We start from the raw sequence: 10,000 nt of genomic DNA on the forward strand, positions 1-10,000 counted from the left end.
ACGCGTGGACGTCTGCCCGATCCCACGCTCACCACCTTATCCACTACGCCACCGCCTCCCTATACTCTTGTTGTTATTCTCTCTCTCTCTCTCTCTCTCTCTCTCTCTCTCTCTCTCTCTCTCTCTCTCTCTCTCTCTCTCTCTCTCTCTCTCTCTCTCTCTCATTTTACGTAGTCTGTCCTGAATTATAAGTGGAAAAAATAATATCGAGAAGTACAAATAACACCATGGTACAGTACATATATATCATAAAGTATATGATAAATAGATAAATAAATAAATAAATAAATAAATAAACAACTTCACGATTTTCCACGATAAATATTTTCCACGATCCGATTTTCCACGATAATATTTTCACGATTCGATTTTCCACGATAATATTTTCCACGATTCGATTTTCTACGATAATATTTTACACGATTCGATTTTCCACGATACGATTTTCCACGATAATATTTTACACGATTCGATTTTCCACGATAATATTTTCCACGATGCGATTCTCCTCAATAACATTTTCCACGATTCGATTTTCCTCGATAATATTTTCCACGATTCGATTTTCCACGATAATATTTTTCACGATTCAATTTTCCACGATAATATTCTACACGATTCGATTTTCCACGATAATATTTTCCTCGATAATATTTTCCGCGATTCGATTTTCCACGATAATATTTTCCGCGATAGATTTTCCACGATGCGTTTTTCCACGAAGCGATTCCTCGATAACGAAGCGGTCGATAAACATGACGAAACTATTTGAAGTCTACTTTCCAGAGTTGGTACTGGGCCGAACCCTTCCTCCCCAAGGGTCCATCCCAGTCCCGAGAGTGTGAGAGCAGTGACGAGGCAACCTTGCCGCGCCTCACACGGATCGCCATGAGCAATGACCCACCACACACCACGCCCCAGCCACTGTCATGAAGTGAGTCCTCTCACCAGTAGAGGTCCCTCCTCGTCCTGCCAATGTCTGGTGCATAACGTACAGCGTGCCACACACCACACCTCCAGACACTGACATGAAGGAGCCCTCTCACCCCTGAAGGACCCCCTCGTACTGCCAGTGTCTGGTGTATGGCGCCCAGCGTGCCACACACCACACCCCAGCCACTGACATGAAGGAGCCCTTTCACCCCTGAAGGACCCCCTCGTACTGCCAGTGTCTGGTGTATGGCGCCCAGCGTGCCACACACCACACCCCAGCCACTGGCATGAAGGAGCCCTCTCACCCCTGAAGGACCCCTCGTACTGCCAGTGTCTGGTGTATGGCGCACAGCGTGCCACACACCACACCCCAGCCACTGGCATGAAGTGAGTCCTCTCACCCCTGAAGGACCCCCTCGTCCTGCCAGTGTCTGGTGCATGGTGCACAGCGTGCACACACTACGCCCAGCCACTGGCATGAAGTGAGCCCTCTCACCTCTAAAGGACTCCCCTCGTACTGCCAGTGTCTAGTGCATGGTGCACAGCGTGCCCTCGTTCATGGCGATTTATTCAGCCCAGTGCTACCACAATCAAGAGACACCCTCCACCAGACTCTATGGAAGGAGCTCTTATTTCCCTATAAGGACTCCCCCCTCTGGTCAACATCTGGTGAATGGTAGACATTGATCCCTTGCTTATGGCAACTCCTTGCCTAGTATGAGGCACTGCAAGTGGATGATTATCACTGAAGCTTGAGGCCGCAAAGGAAAAGAAGGACCTGCTGCCAGTTCCTGCCTTGGGCCCCAGGCCGGACCCAACAGCCACCTTCTCCCCCAGTGCGGCGCCCAAGGCCGTCACGGCCCTCAACAAATTTTGGCCGAAACTTTTTTCAATCTTCATTTAGATTTTGATCCGAATAGAAAATCATCGATTGCAAGTGAAAAACGAGGGTGTTTGAAAATTGTGGAAAATTAAGGTGATCAGTGAAACAAGACAAGGCAGCTTTGCATCGCTCAGTATAATATAAGGAGTGTGGACCTTGCACGTCCGTTGCTCGTGAATATCATGATGCACATGTCCCTAGATGCCTGGATAGAGCCAGTAATGCATTGGCGGCTGCCTACTTCATGGCGGACTTTAGAAGATCAAGTAGATTTCTGGATAGGGAGGATGAGTGGACGTAAGTAAACATGTATACAAGAACTGCCACAGGTTGATCTACTTTATGTTCTGAATTTCTTATGTCTTTCAATTTTTTTCATTTTTAACCACAGCATTCTGTATATATAGGGGAAAAAAGGAAGGCATGAAGGGGTAATGTAAAAATGTTTTGTTCTTATGCTGCTGCTGTTACTACTACTACTACTACTACTACTACTACTACTACTACTACTACTACTACATTTACAACAACAATTACTACCGCTACTACTACTACTATTACTACTACTACTACTACTACTACTACTACTACTACTACTACTACTACTACTACTACTACTACTACTACTACTACTACTACTACTACTACTACTACTACTACTACTACTACTACTACTACTACTACTACTACTACTACTACTACTACTACTACTACTACTACTACTACTACTACTACTACTACTACTACTATAACTGTTAATACGACTTAATGACTGACTGCGTACGAAGACGAAATGTTATGTCAGAGCCGCCCGGGTGGCTCCGCATGGCAGTCTACTAGACAAGCCACCTCTGGCGGCCCTGGTGTAAATAGGCGTTATCTTAAGTACTGGGACGCATTTTTACTACGAGATTATATGATTAGACTATTTCATTAACATTAGGAAGGGTTTATGGAGGTCAGAAGACTAAAGCAAAGAGTCTTCACTATTTCAATCCCCACATAAGTTTCTGAATCTGTATAAAATCACCAAATAGCAGCAGAATAAAAATTTCAAAACGCGTCATGGTATTAAAGGGGTTAACAGAGCCACAGGACCCCTAACCATAAGACACCACACGCTAGGAAACACTCACCCGGTACTTCTTCTCCTAGCTATGGTCAACGCTTGGTACTATAGTGTAATTCCAGTCATCCATATTTCTTTTTTTACTAGCCAACCAACAAGACATTTCTCCCATGATTAGGTTCTCCAATCAACGTAGGCCACTGTTTTTCGTTTGGAAGCGTACAAAAACTTGGAAAAGGTCAAGAAGTAGGTCCAATTCCTCTTATTATATTTTTGTAAGCTATACAACCAAAAGACTTCCAGTATTAGCAAGCTCCCCAACAGATGACAAGTGTATTTCTTTTTGATAGATTACGAAAAGACTGGAATATTTATAAAGCAACATATGGTAAATTACATTACTGCAGGTTATATTATTTTTCCCCTCAATCTTTAAAGTTTCAACGTTCCTTCTCTCATTGGTAACAGGAGTGTAGGTAGGATCAATGTTGCACGGTTCCAGCAATACATACCCCACGTAATCTTATTTTCTCTATCTACTCTATCTTTTTAGATTTTTAGGTATTAAGTTGCCTGGTTGTAAGGTTTTTGTGTATTGTGAAAAGAGAAGGGAATGGGTGCTCTCTCTCTCTCTCTCTCTCTCTCTCTCTCTCTCTCTCTCTCTCTCTCTCTCTCTCTCTCTCTCTCTCTCTCTGTCTGTCTCCAAAAAATAAAAATAAAAATAAAGGAATAGACACATTTACTTCTACGTACGCATACATATTTGATAGTTATTGTGTCCCCTCATCCGTTTAAAATATGTGCATATAAATGTTTATATAAATGGAATTCAGTTTTTTTTTTTTTTTTTCATTATTCATTTTTTAATGCGTCCACATCCACTCGCTTATAGCGCGTTTGAGTCTAAATCCAGGGATCGAGAGCTCTCAGCAATGCCAACTTTATTTATCCAATTGTCACGTTAACATATCATTCCCTCTTTTCTTTACTCTCTCTCTCTCTCTCTCTCTCTCTCTCTCTCTCTCTCTCTCTCTCCATAATTCACGATCATTACTGGACCTTCCGTAAATGTCACCACCATTCGTCAAGAGCAGGGACAACTTTATAAACTTTGACGTGTAACCTTATTTTCTTATGAAGGTGGAGATGGGGGGGGAGAGGGTCTATGAGAGAGAGAGAGAGAGAGAGAGAGAGAGAGAGAGAGAGAGAGAGAGAGAGAGAGAGAGAGAGAGAGAGAGAGAGAGAGAGAGAGAGAGAGAGAGAGAGAGAGAGAATAACAGATACCGGAAGACTTAAAACAGCTTAGAATGACTGTATCTGTCCATCTTCTTTACTATAACAATGTGTGGAAGAACGGGATACAAAAATAAATAAATGAATAAATGTGTCTCTCGCGCTCATCCCTCCCTACAGTAACAGGACGGAAAGTAAACAAGAACAGATTATCTTATATTAACTGGCAAGAAAAGTACTTATAAAAAAAGAACAAAAAGGAGAGAAAGAACAGATTATCTTACATTAACTGGCAAGAAAAGTAGTTATAAAAAGAAGAACAAAAAAGGAAAGAAAAAGTAGTTATAAAAAAAGAACAAAAAGGAGAGAAATAACAAATCACCTTATATTAAATGGCAAAAAAGTAGTTATAAAAAAAAGATAAAAAGGAGAGAAAGAATAGATCACCTCATATTAACTTCCAAAAATGGAGTTACAAAAAAAGGGTGAGAAGAAAAACAGATCACCTTATATTAACTGGCAAAAAAGTAGTTAAAAAAACTAAAAACAAAAAAAAAGAAAGAAAGAACAGATTACCTGATATTAACTATCAAAAAATTGAGTTATAGAAAAACGAAAGGAAAGATAAGGAATAAAGGGACGAAATGAGAATATAATGGTGAAAACACAAATTTGGGAAGGACGTGAGAGAAACCAGTGCGTTTGTGAATACTGACCCAAAATTCGAGTAAAAAAAAAATAATTAACCTCTTCAATACCATGACACATTATATTCATTCTGCTTACCATTAAGAAATTTTATACAGCTTCACATCCTTCTGTGGGGATTAAAATAGTGAAGACTCTAGCCATTAATCTTCCGACCTCCATAGACCCTTCCTAATGTAAATAAAATCGCCTAATATTACCCAAAACTCATGGTAAAAATAGGTCCCAGTACTGAAATAAAGTACAGCCTATGCAGTGATCTGGCAGAGATGGAAACATATTACTCCTTCAGTACCAAGATGCTTTTTTTTACCATGAGTTTTGTGCACGATAAGACCATTTCATTTACATTAGGAAGGGTCTGTGAAGATCAGACGATTAATGGCTACAGTCTTCATTATTTTAATCCCTACATAAGTGTCTGAAGCTTTATAAAACCGCCAAATAGTAAACAGAATGAATACGAAAACGCGGTCATGGTACTGAAGAGGTTAAACAACAAAACGATTCCTGATCCAGCACAAGAATCCAATCTAGCACAATTCAAAGTACCGCCCTGGGCCTCCCTTTGACCGCGGCGAGGGAAGAGGATTGGAAACAGGGGACTAAAGAGAGTTGAACACCAGCAAGGGAAGGCTAGGCTGTGGAAGTACTGGGAAGGAGAGAATGGAGGAAAGGTTAGATATACCACAGCGAAGTGATTGATCAGCGTATGAAAAGAAAAAAAAAAAGAAGCAAGAAATCATAAAGAAATGACTAAGGGAATTGAATAACAGGAGTATACAAGACTAAGCTGTGAGAGTACGTACTAAGAAAGAGAGAAGTGAAGAAGAGTTACATATTCCTCAGTACAGTGTTTGATCAGTGGTATCAGTAAAAGAAAGGAAAGATTCAACGTATATTTCATTCTAGTATTGTACATTCCACTCACGATGATTCCTTTCTTTCTTTCTTTTTCTATATTTTCACATATCCCTCAACGCCAATACGCATCAACATAACCTGACAATTTATCGTGGTTTTACTTTCATTTATCGGTTTCCTTTGATTTTCATTTGTTCGATTTATTCATTACTTTTCATCAGGCGAAACTTGGTAGCGTCAGATTTGTGGATGGGAACTTGTGGTACCCTGTATGTCCTGATCCTACCCTAGCCCTTCCACTGCAACAATTCAAAGCACTTGGTTTAGCACACACAAGAAAGGCATTTTAGAATTGCTCTACAGTACAGTGTCTTGAGTTACCCATAGAACAAAAAGAGGTGTCCCAGAATTATTAGTGATTAACAAAAGCAGGGAAAGAGTTAATATTCTTCTTGAGTCACCTCTATGGCTGCTATAGCGTTAGTGCACCCTGATGTAGGCAGACACAAGAGACCTTCACCCCAGGCGGAACATGACAATCACCAAGAGTACTTGCACTTACTGTGAACGCTGCCTGCTTTCCTTCATCACGCTGGAGAACGGCGATTACCAGTCAACTACCTGTAAAGGATAGAGAGAAACATGAAACAATGTTATTGCTATCAGAGAGAGAGAGAGAGAGAGAGAGAGAGAGAGAGAGAGAGAGAGAGAGAGAGAGAGAGAGAGAGAGAGAGAGAGAGAGAGAGAGAGAGAGAGAGAGAGAGAGAGAGCGCTGGATGTGCAGGGCCCAGTCCCACCACTCCCTGCTGGACAAGGTGCAGCGGCGAGCCGAGCGCCTCCTTCGCGATGCCGGTGGCCTGGGACAGCAGCCCCAAGCTGAGCTACAGCGACAGCGGCATCAGGGGCAGCAGTTGCAGCAGAGACAGCAGCGACAGCACCCAGACCCTCACCAAGAAGCCCCTATCAACGTGCTGGACAGCTTGGAGCACCGAAGGCGTGTTGGGGCCCTTACTGTGCTGCACAAAGCCCAGGTGCAGCAAATACCTCACCTCACGGCTCTACGGATACCCTGGAGGAGGAGTGAACGTACTACGAGAGCGGTAGTGTCCGACACCCTCCTCGAGGTGCCGAGGTGCCATTCTGTGAGGTGTCAGCGCGCCTTCTCCCACGACACCGCGGTGTTGTGGAACGCCTTCACCTCAGCAGTGGACGTCTCCAGCATGTCCACCCAGCAGGTGAAGTGTGCTGCCCACGCCTGGTTACGGACACATCCGCCTGATAGTGACAGTGACAGGTGATAAAATGGCAGTGTCCACCAGCCTGCAATCCACCTGACAGTGACAGTGAGAGTGGAGGAAAATAGTATGCCTGACAGTGACAGTGAAACACAGTGACGTGGGATGTGCGTGTGCCTGACATGACAGTGCTGATCAGTGGCGAGGGAGGTGCGCAACTGACAGTGACAGTTTTATGACACCCTCGCTCACAATGCCGTCCCCGGGAGCAGCTTTAGAATGAGCGTCACATGCCAGTGCACGCTCTTAGCTCACGAACTCAGCTCCAACTGTAAACATACTTATGTGTAAAATATGTATGTTATGTGCATTAAGTTTAAATAAAAAAAAGAGAGAGAGAGAGAGAGAGAGAGAGAGAGAGAGAGAGAGAGAGAGAGAGAGAGAGAGAGAGAGAGAGAGAGAGAGAGAGAGAGAGAGAGAGAGAGAGAGAGAGAGAGAGAGAGAGTACTGAAACCATACCTAATACAAACAAGAAGTGTCCTACAGCACACTTAAAACACACCACCACCACACATATACACATCTATCCACCATCGATCGCCTGGACACGCCAACTCAGCTCACTGGACCATTGCAGCCAAACTTCCCTCACTCAGCGAAAGAACGTACATTCGTCTTCCCTAATGTGATTCACGGTGATCACTTCGACTCATTTTACGTCCCTGTTCGGTGCACCCCTCACTGGTTTAACATGTCGACTGCAATCCTCGTGCAACATTACTACCGATGTCAGCGTCAATAATGCACTAGTGCCTGTTCAGGTGTGTTATGCTCTGGTCATTTTTTTTTTTTTGTGTGTGTAGGAGTGTTCTTTTCTATCCAAAGAGAATTCTTAAAAAAACTACATCACACTACGTATAAAAACAAGCAGTGGATGAACAACTAAATGGACAGGTAGATGTAAAAGAAACAAACTATGGGTCTCATCATAAGGCGAAAGGCAGGTAATGGACACTTGTCGTAACAAAGTAAGGTGAAAGCAGAAGTACAGTATATGCAGCCCTTCCTCCTTCGAGGCAGAATCCGTCGATATTTTTTAAGTGAATGGCAAAGACATTAACAAATGAATAGAGAAGTGAATATATGAAAGTCTCCACAATTTAACATAAACACTTTTTATAGACTTCAAATATTAACACCCGAGTCTCTTGTCACCCTGTGTCCAATCGAGAAACGTTTTGGAGGGAGTGACAATAAACTAGATGAATTCATTCAAAATGCAAAAATAAATCTTGCCGATTTATCCATCAATCTATCAATCCATCTATCTATGTATCTATCAATCTATCTATATCTATCTATCTATCTATCTATCTATCTATCTATCTATCTATCTATCTATATATATATATATATATATATATATATATATATATATATATATATATATATATATATATATATATATATATATGTTGTGCTACACAAGAAGCCTTTCAGAGCCAGTTCCTATGAATAACTAAATCTCTCAAAAAAAGGGGCAAGATAAATAAAAGTTAAAAGTGTCTAATTCAACCCACCACTTTCGGTAACTTATAAAGCAAATTATACCGAGGTCGCATGTTATCTATACTTTTAAGATTTTTTTCGGATGAATATTGCAAAGAAAGGTTTGAATAAATAAAAAGTAAAAAGTCCCTTGTCTGACTTTCCACAGTCAAAAAAATGAATAAATAAATGAATAGCCAGCAGTCTGCTGTCACCTGTCATTGAGGGAGCTCCTGCATCATCCTACTTAAATGATGAAGGACACCGTTTATTATTCACACACAAGAGAGGGTGACACGAAAGCTGAAATAATTAAAATTGAATGAAAATATTTCATGCACAAAAGTCGCCAACATAAAAACACAGATCAGACACTCCAAAATATATGTAAAAGCTTTCTCTTGATCGTTAGTGTGTGTTGTTTTGATGTACACTGTATTCACGCCAAAGAAACAATGTGAGCGAAGAAATCATGTTGACATAGTCACTATTGAGTACTGTAGATCGAACAGTACCATCCTTTCACAACTTAGGCTAAAACAACATCCAAGAATAATTCAGTTTTCCATGAAGGACGAACCCAAATCTTCAGAACATCGAAGAACGGCTTATACTTTTCAAATATATTAACACAAAAGTTCACTTAAAAAATCAATGTAATGAAAATAATTAGAAAAAAAGCTTAGAAATTTTGCTAACAAACGGTCAGTGTCAAAAAAAGTAAAGAGGAGCTATAGAAAACGAGAAACTTTGCTCACTAAAGGTCAGTGTCAGAAGAGGTAAAAAAGAGCAAGGTATAGGTCACAGGAGACCACTCACAGACAGAATCAACAATGCAAAGAATTCGTGCATGTCTAACGAGCACGAGACTTCAATCCTAAAGTCGTAATAGACGAAGAAGAGACAAGAATAAGTAAAGACCCAAGAGATGGCAGAGAGGAGGAAGGACATAAACAGAAATTAGACTGTAGTTTAGGATTACATTAGTAACACTGAAATACATCACAAGCAGCCTTCATTATTCATTTCCCGCTCCCATCTGCTTCCCTCTTTGCCTTCCTGAATTTCTGCTCCGTGCTCTTCTCTTCTCCCTCCTTTCCTCGTCCTTCTTCCCTTCAAAATCACTTACATTCAACTTTACATAACAGAAAAGTTAAATAAATGTGGTGTAGGGTGACGCACGCCCGTGTGTGTGTGTGTGTGTGTGTGTGTGTGTGTGTGTGTGTGTGTGTGTGTGTGTGTGTGTGTGTGTGTGTGTGTGTGTGTGTGTTAAAGTTAAAAACTCTTAAAGTTAAATTACTACTACTACTACTACTACTACTACTACTACGACTAATAATAATAATAACTATAATAATAATAATAATAATAATAATAATAATAATAATAATAATAATAATAATAATAATAATAATAATAATAATAATAATAATAATACCATGGCTGCTACAACTACGACTACTATCGTACTATTGCAATACTACTACTACTACTACTACTACTACTACTACTACTACTACTACTACT

General features: G+C 40.9%; 1 long non-coding RNA gene across 1 annotated transcript in view; it reads right to left on the minus strand.

Moving 5' to 3' along the window:
- Positions 1-5,764: 5,764 nt before the first annotated feature.
- Positions 5,765-10,000, minus strand: part of LOC123504985 — a 98,935-nt gene continuing 94,699 nt past the window's right edge. The window contains exons 3-4 of the long non-coding RNA XR_006675008.1: positions 6,253-6,311; positions 5,765-5,989 (exon numbers count right to left, since the gene is read on the minus strand). This is a non-coding gene — a long non-coding RNA (uncharacterized LOC123504985). The remainder of the gene's footprint in view (positions 5,990-6,252; positions 6,312-10,000) is intronic.

Source organism: Portunus trituberculatus, chromosome 17 (genome assembly GCF_017591435.1).
Source record: "Portunus trituberculatus isolate SZX2019 chromosome 17, ASM1759143v1, whole genome shotgun sequence".
NCBI lineage: Eukaryota > Metazoa > Arthropoda > Malacostraca > Decapoda > Portunidae > Portunus > Portunus trituberculatus.